The following is a 22,899-nucleotide window of genomic DNA, read 5'->3' as shown; positions in this document are numbered from 1 at the left end:
ATTTGAGTATTTTCAAGATGATGTAGCACATTAAGGTGAATAGGAAAAGACAGTGAAAGCTGTCAAAAAAAAAACAAAACAGAAAACTGGTTGTGATGGAAGGTTTCCCTGAATGAGCTTATTATCAGTATGTCAGTGATTCCCAGCACAGGTAAGTCCCTTGGTCATGTACGCATCTTTTCAATGGCACATTCAGTACTGGACTTTTTTTTGAAGTGAAGCCGCTGTCTCATCTCATTTGTATTATTCTCAAATTCCAAAGAGCAGACACTGTGAGTATAGACAAAACATGGCCTTTAGCACATTTAGCCTTCCTGGCAGTCAAGAAATCCCCTGATGATGAGAAGAGATGGCTTTGTTACCTCTCCGGACATTTTCAATGTATTTCAGTGAGCTGAGCTTTAAATGTACTTTTTTGAGTACTCGAGGGCAAAAGTACATGCAAAAGACTGACATGGGAAATGCAAAAGTACGCACAAAAGTCTGACATGGGGAACATGCAGTGTTTGCTTTAAGTGACAGAAAAAAAAAAACAGCATGCAGTTCTGAGCACTGAAACCTGTCCTATAATCCACTTCAAAAATGGAGCATGCCTTTGGCATACGTTATAGTCAGAACAGCAGTGGAGCAGACATAATGACACCTAACTGAAACTGGCTTAACAGAAACAGAAGCCAAACTGGCTTCTGTTGTGGTAGTTACAGCAGTAGCTTTATGATTAGGAAGCACTATTCGCTTTTTAGTTTGCATTAATCCTCTTCTATGCCAGGTTTAGTGCTTCAGCCATGCTTATAATTGGTGACTGCCTTTCTGCTGCTGCAGTTGGAACTGCAGCCCATTTGCAGCTGTGCAGAGCACTGTTAGCGCAGTGGCTGAAGCGGGCCCTTCCTTTGTGCTGCTTCCTTCCCTGTTCCTCAGCACGCTGGGGAAGCCACCTGCATCAGTGCTACTCTGCTCTCTCCTGTTTGAAGCTGCCCACACGTACTCGTCACAGAAAACTCCTTACAAGCTTTTCAAAAGCAATCTAACTGAATATATTCTTACAAGCTTAATTTACATATGATTTGCACTCTATTTCTCTCCCATTCTCAACCTCTGTTACCTCAGATAACTCAAAGATGCCTACATAGTTCTATTAATTGCCAAGTACACAAGATGTTTCAAACTGTTGCTATAAATAGGTTCTTTTGCACTGGGTAAACAAAATGGTTTCCTAAGGCTTTTTGTTTGATCGGCACATTTTTCTTAAACAGGAAACCCTATATTTGAAACAAAGCCTGGACATGCAGATTTAGCACAGAACTGTTCAAAGTTGTCCTCTTTCCCAATTGCAACAGCAGGAAGAACAGGAACATAAGGGCTCCCTGGTTGTGCACTCCTCCAAATGGAACAGGAGGGCTGGCAGATCCACATAGATGATTTGCCCTACAGCAAACCTGCTTCTGGCAGCCCACAATCAAATCAGTTGGATTCAGTGTCACATCAGCAAGACAGATTCCCAAATGTTGGTGATCCTTACCCATCTCAGAAGAAAGGCTGAAAACCCCCCAGTAAATAGCCAACCCACAAGAAAAAGCTGGTATTTACACACAACGTATCTTTCCTAATAATATATTAACTATTATGGCCATAGTTTACATAAGAAGCATATAATGATTCATAAGGGAAATGTGATATACTGCAGATATATATTTTAGAAAGAATAATTCAATGGTGTGAGAAAACATATGAGACAAATATGTAGATTGCTCCAAAAGTACTGCCCCTTATTTATTCCCATGGAAACTAAAACCAATGCAAAGAGCACAAAGGCTCATCTAAAAACACTTTTTTTTTTTTAAACACAGTCACCACCACTAGCTATGCATTTTTATCAGCCATGAACAAGAGCCTGCATGCCACTCTCATATCAATCAGCACCAGCAGAGGTTCCCCATTGTCACCACTGATGAAACACTGCACCCACTGCCTCACTGTGCTCACATCCACTGCTTGGTCTCCATAAACATCCAGCAAGTGGCACCCATTGGCAGTCACTGACATTCCCCCCCCCCCCCCCCCCCCCCCCCATGCAGGAATTTAATTACACCTCTTTGCCTCCTACACACTTCCATGTCAGACACTGTTCTGTCAGACTGCCCCTCTGCTGCCACCTGTCACACAGCAACAACATGGAATGGAGTACTGGTGAGAAGGTCCAACCTCTACTGCCACATCACCAATCTGATCATCTGATGTCATAAGCCAACTTAATAAAATGGGAGGCATTACTATCAGAGCAGCCTTTGTATTACACTCCATAGCATAACTGCAATATACCTTATCAAATAAAGAATTTCTAGTCCTTTTACAATTTATACCAAGAAGGAAATATAATTTGTTCTTATAGAGAGCTCAGTTTCATACAATCCTAAAATTCTCCTGTTGTTTTAGGACTATATTTACACAAGACTGCAGTGCTTCTCATTGGGGCAATAGCTGCTATCTACCACTTCGTTTATAGGCCCTCTGAATGCTAGGAAGAAAAACCTCAAATTCAATGAGTGTAATTCATTGGTACCTCCACAGTCAGTTCTATTTGTTTCCGCTGCTGATGTTTTTACTAAAATTGCATTTGAAGTTATCAAAAAACACAAATTCAAAGGTGTTCTAAAATGACTCAATTAAGATGCTTTTAGAAAGTTATGTCATAACACCCAGTCTTACAAAATTCTATTTCAGAGAGCAAATTCTTAATAGGGTTGTCTGTGCTGGCTATTTAAAACAAATAGCATGAAAACGTACAGAAAAACCTAATCTGTAATCAAGATTTAAATTGGATATTAAAATACATTATTCACCTTAACTCAAAATAATGTATTTATTTAATTTACTTGGGTCTGGCACTACCAACAAATTCTGAATTTGTCTGGGAAATCTCCCACCACCACAGGGTAGCTCTATATTTAATGACTGAGCAGAGCATCAAACAGAGATAATAGCAATAAATACATGAGTAATAAATAAACCCCAGGGCTTAGAGAGCATGCAATGGGTTTCCAAAAGGTCAGCATCCTCCTACCCCTAGAAGTCAGGGATGGCCATGACTACTTTTTTGCTATTTTTCCCAATTCATCTCTCTACACAGTAAAGACACGTTTACCCTTCTCTGGTTCTAACTGCCGAGAACTCTTCAGTGATTTGCATGAAGAGGCAGAGCTCAGCAAAGGGCAAAAACACATATACGGTGTAGCACAATGAAAAGCACAACAGCAGCAGAGCAGCAAGATCTCCAATCACAGCAAGTGAGGATCCACCGAAATGCAACAGCAGTAGACACAGAGATAAAAGAAAGAATCTGCTTACCTGTAGGAAACCTCAGGCACACAGAGATCTCCAGAGAGGTGCCCTCACCTCCACTGCCAACCCTCAAATGAGGTCTGGGCAGTGGTGGATCCTGGCTCCACCCCTTCTGGTCACTCAGGTGCACTGAACTGCATGCACCTGAGCTCCCCCTGCCTTCCCACCAGGTGCTCAATCACTGTTTAAAGCCCTGACTTAACACTTCCACTTCACATGCTTTTTGTAAGTCTCTACAGATTTAACAGGAATCCAGAGAACTTGATAGCTGTTTCTAAGATTGTTATGAGAACTTCTTCCCCAGTATCCATTTAGTATCTCCCCAAAAAGAGAATGGCTTAACGCACTGTTGTTACACCAGTGAAAAAAAGAATCTCGCAGCAACATTTATTTTTAATAGAAATCATGTGCTTGAGAGTATCTGCACTGTCTGCTGGAACACATTAAGGTCACACAAGCATAGCATATCCTGCTTTCCTTTGTTATAGTTATCGCTGCAAAACATGAGATTTACAATAACCTTTTTCCAGATATATTTCTTATGGAAATCTCTAAGTTCTTCTTAAATAAGCAACAGCTTATTGTAAAATAATCTTAAGTGCTGGAACCTAACTAATAAACACCATAAATGAAGCTAAATGTTATTTTTGAACACTTACCAAATGCTATTTTTGAACACTTACCATCCGGCATTGAAAGGCATTGGACTGCTTATAGAAGTTTAATAAAGTTATTACTGGTTTCTGTGAATTGACTATTAGTGAAGCTGTGAATAAGCACAACCATACACGGGCCATTACAGGATATTAAGTATATCTTCATAAATTATCTGCTTCATAAAAACAAAAGGAAAAGCCTTACCTCTCACTGGGCTGCAACACAGATCCTTACGTTCCCTAAGAAGCGGCCCACGCTATGATGTAAGGACACATCCTGAGAAGAGGTTGCATTTTCATGAGCTCAGGTGACCTGAATCAACGTGAAAAAAACAGCTCAAGGTTAGATTTATGCATGCCAAATAGCCAACTGCTGAAGGATTCTGTGTGTAGTGAACACATTTGGGGTTACATGTACTTCAGTTAGAGAATCCTTGAAAATGTCTATTTTAAAAGTAAAGACAGTTTTCATTTATTTATTTTGTCAATCACACACTAAAGCTACATTTTTAATTGGCATAATGTCAGAATAATTATTTTCTTCTGATTTAACTGGTGGTTTCTGGAGCATTCAGACAGTAAAGATCCTTTTCTGCAGCTATGTTAATAATTTCAAAGAAAAAACTTAATACCAAAAGCTGAATGTATTTTCAGTATTAAATATAATCAATTCTCTTTCTAAGGGGAAACGAGAAGCACATTGGTATACAGTTTCAGAAGTGTAAGCTAATAAATATTATAGTTACCATGTGACTTTTGTTATTTATGTACAATAAGTGTTCTCAGAAATTATATTTCAAGACCAAGGATTCATTTAAACACCACCAGAATGAATGATTCATGCCAAATAGAAAGTACCTGCGACACAATGGAAAGAGCTGGTCCTTAGCTGTCACAGTGATGAGGAATATGGAAATTTGAGTTTGCACCCTTGAAATATGATTTAAGCACTGACATTACAAAATTTAAAACAAGTTAGCAGCAGATGACTATCAAAATGTGTATGCAAAGTATACATATGCAACATATTAAAAATAGACATTGTATAATAAATACACTTTCTGAAAGATGGTAGTATTGAGAACATAAATACAGTACAAAGATCATAGCCTTCTGGTGTTTGTTGGGTTCATTCTCAGAAAACAAACTGACATCAGATGATCTAGGAAGCGATCTCAAGGTTTCTCTTTGTAAGATTTGATGAATTAATCCTTGAGAACTGTGATATTACTTTACACCAGTGATTCAACCAGATTTACTTTACGTGCTCAAGGCTGATGACTAATTTTAAATGTTGGTTTTTTTATAGCACATTACACAACATTCAATTGGACAACAGCACACAACTGCACAGATGGATTTGAAATCACACAGCTGTAACCAGAAGAGAGATGTTCCTGTACAAATATTACAACGTCAACACTGAAATTTACAACACTGGAAATACAGTGGGTTTTCTCTGCAAATTATACAGTATCCACTGTACAGACTGTAGTTTTGGGAGATCTTTTTGTATGCAGAAATAGTTCTGAAATTTCTCTTTTTTATTAAATGTTGTAGTGAATTTTTAAATGAAGATACAGTTTAGCTAATTTTACTATTATATGAGAAGGAAAGGGTTTGTAGGTTCAACTCCTCCCAATCCAATTAAATCTATAATTACATATTCTGGGGACTCAAATTAGTAAATTGTATCACAGAAAGTTTATTCCAAGATCTTAGAACTGTGCTTTCCATTTTACATGAACAAGTGCAACAGCATAGTGCTGAGGCCATAACTGTAGGTTGAGTGCAAACCACAACAAACTAGGCATGCGAATAAGCAAGTAGGAGCTCCTTGCAAGGTTTGGCAAGGTTATTCAACTTGGATGAGCTAGAAGACCACTATTCTTGAAATCCCAGCAATTTTTTTTCCACTACAACTAAGACACAAAGAAGTTGATTAAAAATGAAACATATGAAAGCATTAGTATAACTAACAATTAGTATTCCTGTCAAAAGTAGATCTCTTATTGATTTCAGCAGTAGACAGATCACATCTTTTGAGAGGAAACCCACATGAAGTAAAAATGAGGACAAGACTACAGATCCATTTTACAAAATATTAAACAAAGTTAATGCCTTATTTCACCATCCCAGGAATATGAGCAATGTTATGAATGGAGAAATAACTTCAATTTCTACCTATATTTCAAGGTGGATGGTACTTATATAGCCTTCCTGCAAATGTTTTAAATAAACTCCATACCTATGTTAATGAGACTACAAAGGAAACTGTATTGTTAAATACTTTACCCGCACAGTTTATTGCTGCTGTATCAGGCTGCTAATGGTTTGAGTGACCTTGAAGCACATTAACACTCACCAGAACAGCATAAAGCCAGTCTCTGCTGATATAAATATTTTGCCTTTGCTAAACACTGTTCCCTGTTGGTATTCAGAGCTGTTGTTATCAGATCCTAAAGCAGCAGTGCTCCTTATTGAGATAAACATAGCTATTAGCACAACCTAGTATCACTGCATTTACTCTTCTAATTAATGTGTATCACCACCACCTCTCTTCAGAAAAGAATTTCACAATAACCAAAGCAGCTTCCTACAAACTCTCACACTCCAGTTTCATATTCCAGTATTCCTCAATGCAACTACTTCAGATTATAGGAGAGAAGACAAAGATGTTGGCTGGGTACTGGTACCAAACTCTTATTACAATATACAAGTCAATGACAAGACTCTTTAATAATCATAGTTGAAGAAGTTAACAAAGATGAGAACTATCCAGGAAACAAGTAAGAAAAATAAATGATCTTTTTGTTTTATGGCATCTGTACTAAAACATACTTATTCTGTTTGGATTATTTATTTATTTCAAGTCTGTTGAAATGAAATGTCTTAAAATACTGACTGCATGTCAAACATGGTAGTTCACCCTGAGCCAATGTGTCATGTGTCCAAGAAAAGCAATACAATCTTCCAGCATATTTATGACTCACAACATGGACGCTCTTTCACCATCCTTCTGACCTTCTTACCTCCACAAAGTCAGAATGTTCAAGTAGAGCAGAGAAATATTTAAGATCCAAACTTCCCTTATGACTCTCTGAAAGAGCCTACGCCTCCCAAAATACTTTGGAAAGGAAAGTGAGAAGGCATTTTCTACTTTCATAGAATACTTTTTTATTGATATGGAGAGGATAATTCCTGTAGCCCTATATATACCTAGGATGAGCAACAAACAAATACATGCACAGAACTCTAGAGATTTTGCTTGGCTGGAAGAACACCTAGAAATCACCTTGTATAGCCCACTACTTGTAAGCAGGATTATCTTCAACAGAAAATCAAGCCAGACATGGTTTTGCTCAGCTGAACTGTGAAAGCTTCCAAGGACAGACATTCCACAATTTTACTGAAAATATTTTCTATTAAAATATCTAACCTGAATCTCCCAAACTACAGCCTGTGGCCACTGTTCTCGTGACATCATCTGGTACTACTAAGAAGAGCTTGGCCCTGTCACTTTTGTCTTTACTGGAAGCATCTACTATATAGCCTTTTGGTCTTCTCTAAGCTTACTAAACAGAGTCCTCAGTTTCTTCTCAAAAAGTCTATTTCAACTTCTCTCCACCCTTCTTGACCCCTCCCACATCTTTCCAGCTACTTCACATCTCTCAGTTGGAAGAGGCAGGATATGGGGACCTAAGCAGTTACAGTACTCTAGTTGTAACTTCACAAGGATCAAGCAGAAAGGGACAGTATCTTCCCCTGATCCACTGATGATCTCATTCTGTTTTATTCGACCTGGATGACAGGGGTTTTATTTGATTTTTTTTCCTATCTTTTCTGCCACCAAACTGACTGCCAGTCAAAGACTCAAGGAGGTATGAATACTCAGCATTCCATTGAGCACTGTAGATTGAACCTGCAGTGTCAGTGGAACATACTTGTCATCTCCATGAAGTCATCTCCAGATCTCATTGCAGCCTGAAGTGCTAAACTAGACAGATAAGAACTGATGGGTTCTAAGGAGGAAAGAGACCAAGGATGAAGAATGAGCACAGGCTCACATTACGTTATGGGAACTATGCATGCCTGCAGCTCTGACTCAATAGGTCAAACAGTTTCATGAAAAAAAAAAACACAGGTGGTGAATACTTTTGAACTATACTTGTGAGGAATCAGTGTTGTAAAAATAAACCAAATCATTTGAAGCCTAAGGTAGGAGAACACAGAACTTGATGAAGTGCCCAATGTTTGTAACGAGAGCACACCTCCATGCTATAGGCTGAATCAACTTTTAACACTTGAATTCTAAGAGTCTACCCCTGTAAAATGACTACCCAGACTTGTAGTGTGCATATGAAAATAATTAAGAAGTTTAAACAACGTAGTTGGAACAACTCTGAGCAGTAGAGGGTCCAAAGACCATTTTGTGTATTTAGAAATACAACTTCTGCCACTCAGATTCTATTAGCATATTAATGACCATTACACCCTCAGTGCTGTCAGATGCTGAAAAGAGCAGTGCTTAGAGAGTACAGTGGTAGAAAGATTCATCCTTCTTCTTCTGAATTTAAAGTACAGTAAATGGGAAATTGTCACATTACATACTGCCTTTGTGTTAACAGGTACAAGAAATAACTGGAAAATTATTAAGAACCATGTAAGCTATATAAGGAAAAATATCCACACTTTCTAAAATTGAGAAGTAGTTCTGTATTTTCACAGGCAAATGAACAGCTACGTCTAAGAGAGAGTCTGCAAGCCTTCCATACAGTGTGCTTATGCTTGTACTAATAGATCCAAGGCAAGTAGATATGGTAAAGCCTAAGCACGCACACCTTAAGCCTTAAGGAAAATGTGCTAAAATTTATTAAATGATAAAAGGACAAGGCTGTCATTGGCTGATGAATTGGAAGGAGCAAGGAGAAGCAGCAGCAAAGTTTCAGCCTTACTAAGATGAATGAGCAGGGTGTGCCTGTTTCAGCAAAGCCATATTGATGTGACCAAGTAAAATCAATGAAACAGTGAGCACAAACTAGCTGTCCTTGTCAGAAGGAGAAAATTACCTACCAGTTACAATGAAGCAATTTAAACCAAATACATCAAAATCACCTCGTTTAACATACATACCCTTATCAGTCATTAGCGCTCGTCAACAGGAATTTTCAGAAAAATTACTCTTTCCTCCAGTGCTGTCACACAGCATAGTAACCTACACTGCACTTATTAACATATATTAATTTTTTATTTTCTTAACCATAAAGAAATTCAGAAGGGTAGGTATTTTGAAACAGGATATGCTGGAGAAAACGGCCTATTTAGAGCAAGAAAATACTTAAGGAAACTCAGAAGTTCATAACTACAGGAAATATTTTCAAGAAAAAAAATCTATCTAGAAAAGAAATCACCATTTTTTTCCAGTGCATCTCCAGGAAGCACTGTAGAAAATGTATGTTAAAATAGTATTAACTAACTTTTTAATGCAATTGCCTGCCATGCAAGGACAGTAAGTAAGGAAGAGATCTGACACTGGATTTTGATACTGGTTGACAGATCTGCCTGGGGTAGAAGGGTTGGAACTTGATGATCCTTGAGGTCCCTTCCAACACCATTGTTTCCTTCCAAAAGAAAAGGAGGTAAGATCACTTCCATCAGAAATGATGGATATATGATGATTTCATATATAAATAGCAAAAATTTGCAGGCAATTGTTCTGACTTTAATAACCCATGGAAGTAAAAAGCTTTTGAACAATTAAGACTACAACTAAAAGAAGAAGTCTAGTTGAGTCATGTTCCATCCACAGAATTGTGGTACACTCACTTTGGGTACAATAGATTATTTCTTCTGTAGAACAATCAGTTTTAAAACAACAAATTGCACCATTTTTTGCATTGCATTCTTTTTGCACCAGAAAGAGTAAGTTAAGAGCAAAAAAGGTATTGCTATAACAGATTGGTTTTCCATAAACATCTTTCCCTTCTTCTCCTTACCTTAGGTAGGGTCCTTTTGGCAACAAATTTTCTCCTAGTGATGGGAACACATTACTTTCCCATGGAGGAGGGCATTATTTATTTCCTAGAATACCGAATAACAATCTTTTTTATTTCTTTTTTTATTTACTTGAAGCTGCAGTAAATGCTATCGTTAACAAATCTGCCATGGACAGTGAGAATGGTGAGCTACCAATCAAACTACTGATACATTCAGGCTCAAGAATATTTCTGTTAGCTTAGCAGTGAAGATTCCCATGAGATTTGGTATTGGGAAAGAATGTGACAAGAGGACCGGCTACTGATGAATGGAAAGGCTCGTGATTTACTTGTATCTATCCAGACCAGCCTAAATATAAGAATAAAAGGACCACTGCATACCAGAAAAACAAGCATGCCAGGAGATGGTACTCCCTGGCATGAACTTCCTCCACATAATGCAAACTAATCTGTCTTAAATCCTCAAGAATACCTGTTTAGGAACATCACTGTTACTGCTTTATTGTAACAGCTGCTCAGGCTGCAAAACAGATGAATTCTACCAGCAGAAATTCTGCTCTGTGAGATTATCTGTGAAATACACAGACAGTTCACTAACTCTAAATTCTTCATCTATAGTTAGAAGCTTCTCAAGCTGAAAAATATGAGAGAGAGTATATTAAGCAGCATTAGAATTGAATAATGATAAGTATCTAGAAATGAATAATTTCAACCAACACAAAGTAAGCTGACGCTGCTGAACATCCCCTAAACTGAGATGTCTTGTCTAAAGCACCATGTTTTTTGGTTTTGTTGCTTTATTTTGTTTGTTTTTTCCCCTGTAAGTCCTTTAGACTATGGACGAGTAATTTCATATGAAAGACAAGAGGTAAGCAGAAGGCATTTGGTCACTAGTGCTCTCAGTTTTAAACTGTGATACCAACAGCGGCAATATTGTACAATATCCACATGAAGCCTTCTTAGAGAAGACAGAGACAGATGAGCTCATTGAGCTCATGAGGTGCATAGAACACCTGTAATATTATTTCTGAAAAACAGGACATATAATTCTGTCCTTACACAAGGGAAAAATCAATGGGAACTTGTTACACAGATGTACACATAGAGATCATGTAAAAACACATGGTTTGAATTTGGGCTACACTTTTAATATCCTTGACAAACCTCTGTGTAATATTCTGAAAAGTTTCTACCATTTCCGTGATTGAAAATTCACACATCCACTAAAATTCACTGAACATATCTTAGTACACATACGCACTTGGGAGAAACTGATGTCAATACACTAATAGACAAAAACTTCAAAACAGAGCTCAGGTAGCCCTGTAAATTTTTGTCCATCCTTCTGTCAATGATCACTCAGTACAGTGCTCATCTTGTTCATCAGGTCAGAGATATTTGAGATTTAGGTTCATAAATGAAATAAGCCCTAAGAAACAACAAACCAAATCCCTCTCTGCTAGTCCTTCTGTGGGAAACACCTCTGGTAAGGACAAATAGTTCTCTGGAGCACCACATCAATACCACAAGGTTACAGAGTACTGAGTGGGCGGTGGTGAAAGCCTGCCTCAGGTTGTCCTTAGCTGCTTCAGGAGCTTGGAATGTAGGCACAACTCATCAGAAACTCAGCTGTACTTCAGCTATGAAATTAGCAAACAAAATCAATAACACCAAAACATGTTTTAGCAAAACTGCACTGCCAAACTGGGAAGGACTGTTTAGTCAGATTGTACCCCTGCTTGGTAAGGCATGTTTTAGAGAAATGTGGAAAACGTTTAGAGAAAACCCTCAGAACAGCTCTTACCCTGAAATGCAGTGAGGTGCAATTCTTAAAAGCTTACCCTTGCCACACTGCAGCTTGTTTTTTCTGCAGACTGACTGCCAGCCATTCCTATATATCACATCCATGAACGCCATCTGTCAATAAGTATCCATAGATGCCTCATTTAATTAAAAAATTTTCAATTAAATTTGACTCTTGAATTAAAATGAGAGATTAGAGAACACTAGTGAATAAGCATTTGCCTTTAATATAAGCTGACTGGAAACTAATTAATGCACTTCTCTCTTTTTTTTTTTTTTGCTCCGTAAGTTTTACTTTATTTTCCTGTAGAAAAGCCCCAGACAGATTTTCAGGCTGTAACTATGAAAACACTCTATGCCTATTTTTACTTTTCTTTTACTCTTTGTAAAAAAAAAACTTCCACATTTTTTCCATCTTCCAATCCACAAAGTTTTAAAAGACTTCCTATTTTCATGAGCTTCAGCAAATTACCAGCAGTAAAAATGTCAGCTGCCAATACAGCCAACTCTTCTGTTGTAAAGAAAATCTTCATATAATAGCATATGAACGTTTAGATTTTCTCAACAGCGTTAGTGGGAAAACAGAAGATATAATTGAGAAGACAGAAAGAAGAGATGTGAACTCATAACTGATGGGACATGTATAACAGCACAGTCAAAACATCCAGCTTCAGCATACACAGGCATCAAAAGTGAGTTGCGAGGCTTGCGGTAGGGTTAACTTGCCTAAAGAGAAGAACAGTAAGGATGGATGACGAGTTGACGAGGCTAGCATTTAATCTCCAAGTGAAACAACATAATAATGGGCAGATGTAATGAACCAAACAGAGAGCTGATAAGGGAGATCAAGGGAAGTTGTACTTCTTACAAATTATAAAATCTTTTCACTTTAACCTCCAAAAAGATTAGGCAAAATATTGAACAGAAGGATCATTATGCCTTTTACAATTTAAATTATCGTCATTTGAAATGGGGTAAGATCTCTTCTTCCTCAAGGACCAGAAAAACAACTGGGAGAGATAAAAAAAAAAAAAAAAAAAAAAAAGGAAGAGTATAAGTGACAAAGACATGAAAGCATCATCTGGGTCAAGGAATACATAACCAGAGAGGAGCAAAGGCCTGATGACCAGGACACAGCTTAAGGACAGTTAATACTGAAGGAAGACAAGAAGCGCTCCACAGAAGGAACAATGCAGAGATAAAGCTTAGGAGATATAAACAGCTAATATTTTGATTAGAAATAGCAAGAAACTACTTCAGCATTCAAGTGCAAGCAATATATAGAAGAAATGTTTGGTATTATGGCAGAAGAATGGCAGTTTCCAAATGACTGTGGAAAAACTGACTAATTCTCCATGTTTTATTAATTCTAAAACAAAAAAAGCTTTTAAGCGCTACATCTTGTTGAAGTTCTGTGAACATCTGTATCAGAAACCTATTTCCGTGTCTAAGTTAAATACAAAGGTGATCACGGGTGCTACTAACGGACTACCAGTTTGATCTACTACCAGACAGACCTACCATAGATTCTGTCAGGTTTAAGTTGGCACGGCAACACTGCCTCTAATGTGCTGGAATACTGGTTTCAGTTTTTATTGTTGGAAATCCACATAAAGGAGATATTTGAATTTTGCACAGACAGCAAGGACAGACATTCATTTCCCTAATTCTCAATAAAAACCTCAGGAGTAGAGCAGTTATAAAGACAAAGAAAGCAAATTAAAATTTGGGTTTTATTTCATCAGGGATCTTTTCAGCAGCTTCAGTGCAACACCACTTCTAGACAATGGTGTCACACAGCTGGCCAGCTCCACAGCTACAGAAAGAAGCAGGGCTGGCAGAACCTGCCCAGTGCTTTGCCACAGGACAGTGGCAGTGCACAGGAGAGCTGATCCTGTACGTCAGCAGGAAGTCTGCAACTTTGCTAGTCAGTGTGACACCAATAGAACAGATGTGACAGTGGGCTACTGGGCTACCCATGTGCATCTGTTCTGAGATCTCAAAATATTTAATCATTAACTTGAAATACACATTTTCCTCCTTGAGAACAGTACGTCAACTCTATTCAGTGAGCAGTAATAGCCATTTTTAAATTATTTGATGAATGACTGTCTTCTATGTCTAATAGCTTAATCACCTACCTGTCTACACCCCTAAAAATGGCCAGTAAGTCTGAAGAAATTAGAATAACAAAGAAAATTCAACCTTCTTTGTAATCTGAAAGATTTTGTAGCTCCTGAAGGCTAAGAACCCAAGCTTGGATATTTTTTTTTTTTACAAGTCCTACCACGTGCTCCTGACAGAATACAAAGCAGCTGTACTCTTCCAGCAGGTAGGTTAACCACTCAAAATAACGCATTCCTTCTCATTGAAACTAACAGCCCACCTTCTGACACAGACTGTGAATTGGAATAGTAATCACTGACATGATTACATCGTTGTTTGTTTGCCTGTAATTTCAGTGCTAAATTAAAAGACTGACTGATCTTACTAGAACACATCAAGGGACAAAATGTCATTATCTTAGGGAAGAAGGGTACCTAATTCAAGATAATTGCACTAGTACAGTACTTCAGCAGTTCCCATCCTCTGTTAAAGCTGTCTTCCTTTCATGACACTATAGAACCCCACCTGTTATTGCTGCTCATTTGTATTATTATGAGGAAGGCCTTCCCCAAAACCAGACACCAGGGTTTCACCTGTTACAACAGCAATGGGAGGACTTAATTTCAGAAGGTGTAAATGCCAATGACAGCCTGCTTACCTAAGCTACAGCAAAGTCAGCAAGAGTTGGGCAGCACTGTACATCAAGACTAGAAAGATAAGATGTGAACAGACTTTCAGTTGTTATTAGTGCACAGTGCAACACTGAACCAAGAGCATCACTGGTTAAGTTTGGATGTAACGCTCACCAGTTGATTAAGTAGCAATGAGAAAAAGTAGAATCATTCCTCTTGTGGTCCCCTAGGTACCTATTTTCCATCTGGACTGTAAACCACCACATATGCACAGATGAGAAGTACCAACTGCCAAGGGGTAGCGCAGCCCTGCCGGGGCCGACCCACACATACCTTTCTGATTCAGGCTCCTCCTCTCCTCTCCTTGTTCTACCATCAGAGAGTGGCTATATTCTACCCCTGAGTAACCCCAGAGCTTCTGCCCAGCCAGCAGAATCAGATGCACAAGTGGCCCTGCTTCACCAGAATTCCACACCTGCTCCCACTTTCCTCCCTTCTGCCCTGTCCCCCCAGCACAGCTCTGCACACAGGCAACCAGCAGCAGGCCGCACCCCTGGCAGGCAGCCCGAGGTGGGACAGCATCAGTGCTGTGACAGGAACACTGAGGCTTCAGGTACATATGGCTGGATGGCACAGAGGTACAGTCTGAATAAGACATTCTGATGTCTTATTCTGATTCAGTTAGTGCTGCTTTTAGTATCAAAGTGTGCCTGCTGACACTTCTGTCTCTGTCTCTCAGTGTGATTTTCCTGGGCTTCCCTAAAAGGCAAATAGCCAATACAGTTCCTTTTTTAACCATTGGGCAGTCACAGAATTATGTGATTATGTTTATTATAAAAACATCTCATCATCAAAAGTGGGACTTCACAGGAGAAGGAAAAACACGCATTGTTGTTACTAATGACAAATTTTTGTTAAAATTTACTTTCGTCCTCTAATCCCCTTGAGTAGCACTTGTTGAACGCAGGGAAACTCCCATCTCTAAGCTATCCCCACAGCTGTCATGAAAGCTTCATTCGGTACAAACATTCCAGACACACGAAATAAAGAAGACAGTTAATTCCCACATAACACAGTTGCAGTTCTCCCACAGGGAAGAGCTTTGTTTTACAATACTTGCACATAAAAATGACTGGAAAACAACCTTTTCTGTGCAGTGATAGGCAAAAGACAACATTTCCAGAACTACCTTAGTTGCAAACCCAAGCAATTACCCAAGAAATAAACCAAACAAGAAGCAGGTAAAGAGAGAAGGAATCATACATTTCTTCCCAGCCATCCGGTACTATCGTTTATCCCGTTATGTTAAACACAAAGCAACAAAATAAACTGGTTTTCAAGACTCTTGTCTAACTGCTGGTTGTTGGTTCCCCCCAGCCCATGCTCATCTTTTTGTACTTAGTGACTGTTGCATATACTTAGGAAATAAAATTGTTTTGAGGTCTGTTTGCAGATGATTCAGCGTGTGATGCCAATTTTAATTCTTCCCATTACTTTTTCTCACTTAGTGAAAATGAGGACATACATCACACTTTCAAAATATGAACATTCACACTATTAAGATTGTTTGCTTATTGTTGTGTACATTGCCAACATCTAACAACTCTGTTCTCCTGAAGTATTCTAATCTCAGTACTGTGTTTAGAAGCATACTTAGTGCCCTATTCTCTGTTCATTTGTGATGGCCCCGTGTTCTATTACACAATTTCAAACCATCCAAGGTTTGCTGCCATGCTTAAGTTAAACACAGCAGCAGCTGCCCCTATTTTTATCTGCACTTAACAGTATGAAGCAGGATAATTTTGCGCTTCCTTATCATTCATATGAAACATATGACTTACATTCAGGTTGGCATCTTTGTAATGATTCTATAGCGGGTTTTATACCCAGCTTTTATCAAATATTCTCATCTACTTCCAAATGCCTCCATGCGCTATGTAGTTGGCTACAGATATTGTCAGAATGAGTCCCACTCTCCTCCAAGTCACCTCATGCTGGGGCTCGGAGCAGATTTACCACATCAGCTCAGAACCGCACCGGGACATCCCATGCAAATTCTGTAGCTGAAGCTTCTACAGCATATAGTTTCATATGCTATGTTGGATGTTCCCTACTACTGGATTTCCTTTTTTGACATTTCTCCAGTAAGATGGCCAGCACTGTGTAAGTGTGCCAGCACTGTCTCTCATATATTCTAGGAAACATACATACAATTATGAATACATTCTAGAAAACTGGTACTGGCACACAAGATGCCAAGTAACAGAAGTTTGGCTTGCACGCCTATGACATGAGATTTGAGAAGACACTACCCTTAAGATTCTGAAAAACGTTATCTTTGAATCTTTTCCTCCCTCCTTTTTTAAACTGTTCTCCCAGGTCACAAAATGTAATTTCTTTGAAAATCGCTGTGAAGAACTACTGAATTAGTACAGAAACCAAAGCAGGAGGTACTGCAAAATTCTACAAAACGGTGCAGCTTCTCATCTAGTAATTCACTTCCTTCAAGGCAAAACAAATTCTCTACATTCAGTAAAACCATAGGTCATGTGAAAGACAGAGACACCTGGAAAAACAGAGAAGATTTATGATACTTAGAAAATGCACCTTATTTGCAGAAGGGGAAAAGATCAGAGAAAAACCTACAGTAATGTATTCAGACTCGTGATGTATTTTATGATCGTGACAAAACGTCCACGGACAAAGCCACTGTGTAAGCAAACAGTGACAAAGCCAAATTACATCAGGTGCAAAGAAACCTATCTTCAACTTCTGAAAGAGCCACTGCACTTGAAAATTTGCATTAACATTACCAGGACATATCCCTTTTTATATGACACTTTGCAGTTGTTTAGAATAAAAAAGAAAAATAGTAAGCATTAGCTCCACTAGTTAAGCTATGGACAATCCATGTTTTCAAACCCAGCATTATGCATGCCTGCTGTTGCCTTGTTTGCAGTGGAAACAAAGTTTAATTTCAAACCACAAGTTTATTTGGTATTTAACAGTTTAAGAACACAGATTTCCAATAAGGGAAAAATAAGTTGTTAACGTTTCTGCAGTTCTATTTAAAAAGAAGATAACCCTGTTACATTGAAGTAATTGTTCTTTAGATGTATGTAGATGGTTTAGATGTTGGTTGATGCCCCATCCCTGGAGACTTTCAAGACAAGGCTGATTAAGGCCCTGGGCAGCCTTATCTATCTGTGCTGTCCCTGTTCATTGCAGGGGAGTTGGATTACATGGTCCTCAGAGGTCCCTTCCAATTCTAAGTATTCTAAGATTCTATGATTGATGGTAGCACTTGAAAGTAAACAACTCAAATGTAGTTTACGTGCCATATTTGAGCATACATATTATTAAAGCATTAGTTGTTGTGATTATTCTGCCAATTCTCCCAAAGATCATTAGTCCCATTAACAGATGTATTTTAACCTTCCCCAGACATACTATCTGCCTTCTTGCTGCTCATAATGTAAATTTGTCAAGTGTATTTCAGGGAAGAGTTTGCAAAAATAAGTTATGTGCAAATGTTTGACCCAGATGGATTGCAGGGCTAATGTACAAGTCTCACAACATTTACTTTATGATATTTTGCATTCATCTTTCACAGCTCTGTTCAATGACTTGACAGTGATTAAAATACAGACGGCTCCTTTTTCTGGCAATTCTTTTTGATACCCTATTCATCTTAATAAATTCAATGAAAAGGGGAATAAAATTGGAACATTCTAGTCTCAATTTACTGGAACTATTACCAGTTGTCTGCATACCCTTCCTACAACAGTACAACACAAGCGCAGTTGACCCTCCTGCAATAAGGGATGAGATTAACAGTCAGCAACATCCCCCTCTTCCCATCCCCAGACCACACAAAGTAAACGAAAAGCTTTCAAATTACATCACAAGGAAAAGGAGTTCAGGAACTGGGACTGATAAATCAGTCCAGAAAAACTCGAAAGTCATTTCTAGAATCTGAGAGAAAAAAAAAGGGGAGAGAGAAATTCTTAAAGAACTGTAACTCTATCTAAGCACCAGCAGGGAAGAAAATGTAAATGTGAGAATGTACAGTACTAACATTTATATAGACATGCTGTGGCTGCCCAGCGTTGTCACCTACATGAGTTATCTTTTGTTTGTCTGGTATTGAACAAATGACCTTTCCAATTGCAGCCATGTAAGACATCAAAGTAGAAGGAAGGTCAAACCAATCTTTCTTCTCACATAGAAGCTTACTGCATATGCTAAATTGCTACAACAGCTTCTTTGTATCTGGGAGAAGTGCAGAGAAATAGCAGGAAAGGCTTTGGCAAATGTCAGACTGAATAGAAATCCATACGCTGAAGTTGTTGACTGATAGAAAAAAATGATTTTTTAAATCAACAGTTGAGTCTGGGGGAAAAAAATAATCCTTCTCTGAAAAAGAAACTGAGGTCCCATTTGGCCTTGAGAGATGGTACTAGATTGGCTCCTTCCGCCAAAACTCCATGCAAATATTCAGCGGAGGGCACAGCTGCTTCCTAATGCACGGAAGAAATCCACAAAACAAGGCGCTACTGGCAATAACTGCCTTTAATGCTTAGAGGCAAAGGCATAGTTTTATTTAAAAATTTAAAGCAGTGCCCTGCTTGCCAGTGGACAGAAATTACAAGTTAGAAGCTAGGACAAACATAAAGGTTGGATCTCATTACCAAAACATTACAAAACTACATGTATACCTGCTAACAGTCTGTTTTGAGCTACTGCTTTTTAACATTCATTCTGTCTCCACACAAGCATATATTTGAAGGACACAGAATAATGTGAATTTATAATACCTTATCAAAAGTGGAAGCAACAGATGTCTGCAGGAAAACTCCCTTTTTTCTTGAGATTCTATTCCCAGGTTCAATTATTCTAACATTTTTAGTTACACTCTAAAAAATTACATTATATTAAATCTAGCATGGCATTAAAAAATCCTAATTAAATTACCATATCAATCATTTCTTTCCAAGCCCTCCTAGAAAACCGCTGCTTTGAAGCCAGCTAGACAATGGGGACAAAATAAACTGCTCAGGTTTGGGCAACTCAGTAAAGGAAAATACTGACTGACAGAGTGCAGAGTCCAACAGAGAAGTAGTACGACACAGAGCACACGAATGCGCAATGTGGAAGAGGAGGTTAAGAGGGACTTGCCTCACTTTGAGAAGAAATGCCGGGCCGGATGACACTGGCAGAGAATCTCACATAACCTGCTCACTGTCTTCAGCTACTCAACTGAGGTTATAGAAAAGATTTGGGTCTGTGAAAGGCCAAAGTGACAAACTGCAGCAAGGTAAATTCCAGCAGGACATTAAAAAAAAAAATCAACATTTCAAAGAGAACAGTTCATTACTGGGACAAGGTTACCCACAGAGACTATGCAACAGCAGTCTTGGAGTTACTCAGAGACAACTGGACAAGGCTCTGAGCAGTTTGATTTAACTTTGAAGTTGGTTCTGCTGTGGACATGGAGTTGGGATAGACAACCTCCAAGGATCTCTGCACATGTAAACTCTTCCATAGATACTAAAAATAACTTCTTTCATAATATTGGCTACTCCCTCTTTATTTTGCATTAGAACTTAGAAATGCTACAAGTATAACTGAAAGCAACCATATACAGGAAATTAAGTATATTAGAAATGTGTCCAACCAGAATTGAGTTCCAGAGAGAAAAATACTTCATAGGATAAGTATTTTTATGCAAAAAAAAAAAAAAAAGAAAGAAAGAAAGAAAAAGAAAAGAAAAGAAAAGAAAAAAAAGTAGAAAAAGGTAAAGCTGAGGAAAGCTAAGAAGTACTGGGGCAGTTGACAATGTAGCGTGATAATCAACCAGCACAACTTCGTGCCACCTATCTAGAGGAAACAATGATGCATCTGACATGTATTCTTGCATTCACATCAGAAAGAGCCAGAGGAGGTGCAGTAACAATGTGACTGACAGCTAGAGACCCTCGTACAGAAGCTAAAGGGAAGTAAATTACTAGCACGATTACTGACCAAGAGCACCAAGGTGGGATCATTTCCTTGGCACTGGGGACGTACTGCTGCTGACAGAGTGACAGCAAGGAGAAGTGTGCAAATTTCTCATCCCCGCTATTACATCTATGAATTCACATTAAACACAGAAATTCTTAAAAAGGGAAAGAGATCTTCACTGTGAACACAATGCTAATGACATGATAAATGCACAGTGCAACTATCAGCGTTTGCTGTAATGCGCTTTTCTGATACTTAAATTCTTTTTTATTCTGGCAAGGCAACCATAACAGAAACACGATCAGTGAAGCCACTGATGAACAGATTTGTGTCCTTAGAGAAAATGCAAAATACAGTATTTCAAAAGGTGAGAAACTGTCCTTCCTGCAGCCAATATCCAAGCCAAAATTATTTTCCTTGACTGCACTCTGAGAAAAATCAGTTCCTCGGTTGACTAAAGACACATTAGTATACATCTGAAAGGCTCTTTTATGGGATTTCTTCCCTCTCTCCCTCCAATCTTGTACTTGCAGTATTTGTCTAGAAGGCTAAAGATCTCCATTATTTTTATTGATTTATGCATATATTTACTAAATGATGCCTCCAGGCAATGCATAAAGCATAATGACAAAAGGGTATTTGATGATCCCCATCCAATTGTTAATTGCATTTCCATCAATATTCACCATCAAGACAGGGAAAACAAATTCCTTGCTAAAGTGTTTTCACCAAACATGTCAATTTCAGCAGATGCTAAGATTAATTACAGACCTCTGCCTTTACCCATGTAGATCTCAAAAACAGAAAAGAATCAGAAAAAAAGTAACGCTGCAGTATACCTCTGCTAGCAAAAGAAGGGAGACACTAACTTCAGACTCACATGTTAAATTAGAGCAAAAATCAGTTACTAAGCGTAACTGCTACTTACACCCTCCCATGATGTTAAGGGGTGTCTATCGCAGGTGAACAACACTGGCCCTCCCATGATCACAAGCAAGAAATATCTTTTGAGTAGCTAATTTTTGGAGAACAAATAAATCTTGCATAAGCTGCAACAATTACCCATGAATGCACTGAAATAGCACATAGCAAGACAGGGTTTGGCTGATGTAATTTCTGAAAACAATTTAAGAACATTAAAAACATTACTGTATATGAATTTGATACTACCTCTTCTAATTATTTCAGAGTAACATTTATTCCTAAGCTTTTTACTGAAAAAACATCTATTTCACTGACAAAACTAAGGAACTTTTGACCCATTCTGTAGTAACTGAGGTTATGTTTGAGCGGGAAGTAGACATACAAATACTTTTCATTTGCCCTTTTTCCCAGTTCTTGGCAGCTATCAGTATGTTAAGCTAAATTTTCTTCAAAATTAATCTAGATGGCTACTCATTATTCTAACTCCCTTTGTTAATTTCTATTAATAATAAGGTTGGTTGCTAAAAAGCTCTGGAACGGTATGTCAAAAGGTAAACACAAGGGTATATTAAAATTAGTATCTCCTTATAATCTCCTTAAGAGAAAAATTGCTTTTTTGATCAAAAATTCTATCAAAACATTTCATTAACTTAGGAAGTTCTCTTTCCAACATATAATTCACTCTGATACAGCCCAGATCTTAAAGCAGACAGGAAATCACTGGGGGTTTGGTGGCTGAGTTGTAGCTCCATATGCAGCTGGGCTGATTTCCACTTTCCCACTACATTCTAATAGAAATTAAGAGTCAAAAGGACTCTGGCTTTCCAACCTCCCTCATAATTTATTCTGCTATTTGTGGGTTAGAACAAAGTGAATAACCTTCTGAGTACTTTTCCTCAAAGAAGAAGTGACCCACAATAGTTACGCTTTTCTCAAGTAACCTTGTAAGATACTCTTGAAACAGGAACATTTGTATAGATCACAGCAAAACATCTCCCTTCCTCCTTGTACTGGAGGCAGTCCTGACAGACCATTTGCTTTTGCTATTTATGAATTACTTCTATGAACCAGGGAGGAACAAATGAGATTACATCATTTGTTAACTCGGTTGACTCATCCAGAATGGGAAGGTTATTAGATTAATTTGGATTTACATCCACTAATATCAGTTTACCCGATCCTACTTCTGTCAGGATACTAAATGATAATGACTGGTTTTAAGCAATCAAGCACACAAATACACTCTATTTTCATTTAATTCTATTAATTAAACTAATGACAGTAGTAGTTCTAACTCACGCATTGTGGGTTTTCTACTGTTTGCCAAAATCTGACTTCATTTTGTCAAAGACAAAAGTTACCTGGCATTCAATACAGCCAGGCATTACCATCAACATCTTCCTCTGCACGGCACAGTTTTCTTTACTTTGTCTTCCTGCT

The 22,899-nt window shown here is 38.2% G+C and overlaps 2 protein-coding genes across 3 annotated transcripts in view; one reads left to right on the top strand and one right to left on the bottom strand.

Moving 5' to 3' along the window:
* The window catches only part of MPHOSPH10 (M-phase phosphoprotein 10), a 1,076,704-nt gene that overhangs the window by 231,391 nt on the left and 822,414 nt on the right, over window positions 1–22,899 (top strand). The window lies entirely within an intron of this gene.
* Window positions 1–22,899, bottom strand: part of MYO1E (myosin IE) — a 220,193-nt gene that overhangs the window by 179,154 nt on the left and 18,140 nt on the right. For both annotated transcript variants that reach the window (XM_413782.8, XM_046899260.1), the window contains exon 2: window positions 4,201–4,308. The gene's annotated coding sequence lies outside the window, so the exon portion shown is untranslated. The remainder of the gene's footprint in view (window positions 1–4,200; window positions 4,309–22,899) is intronic.

Source organism: Gallus gallus, chromosome 10 (assembly GCF_016699485.2).
Source record: "Gallus gallus isolate bGalGal1 chromosome 10, bGalGal1.mat.broiler.GRCg7b, whole genome shotgun sequence".
NCBI lineage: Eukaryota > Metazoa > Chordata > Aves > Galliformes > Phasianidae > Gallus > Gallus gallus.
Note: the sequence above shows the minus strand (reverse complement) of the source record. Positions and strands in the feature narration are given on the sequence as shown.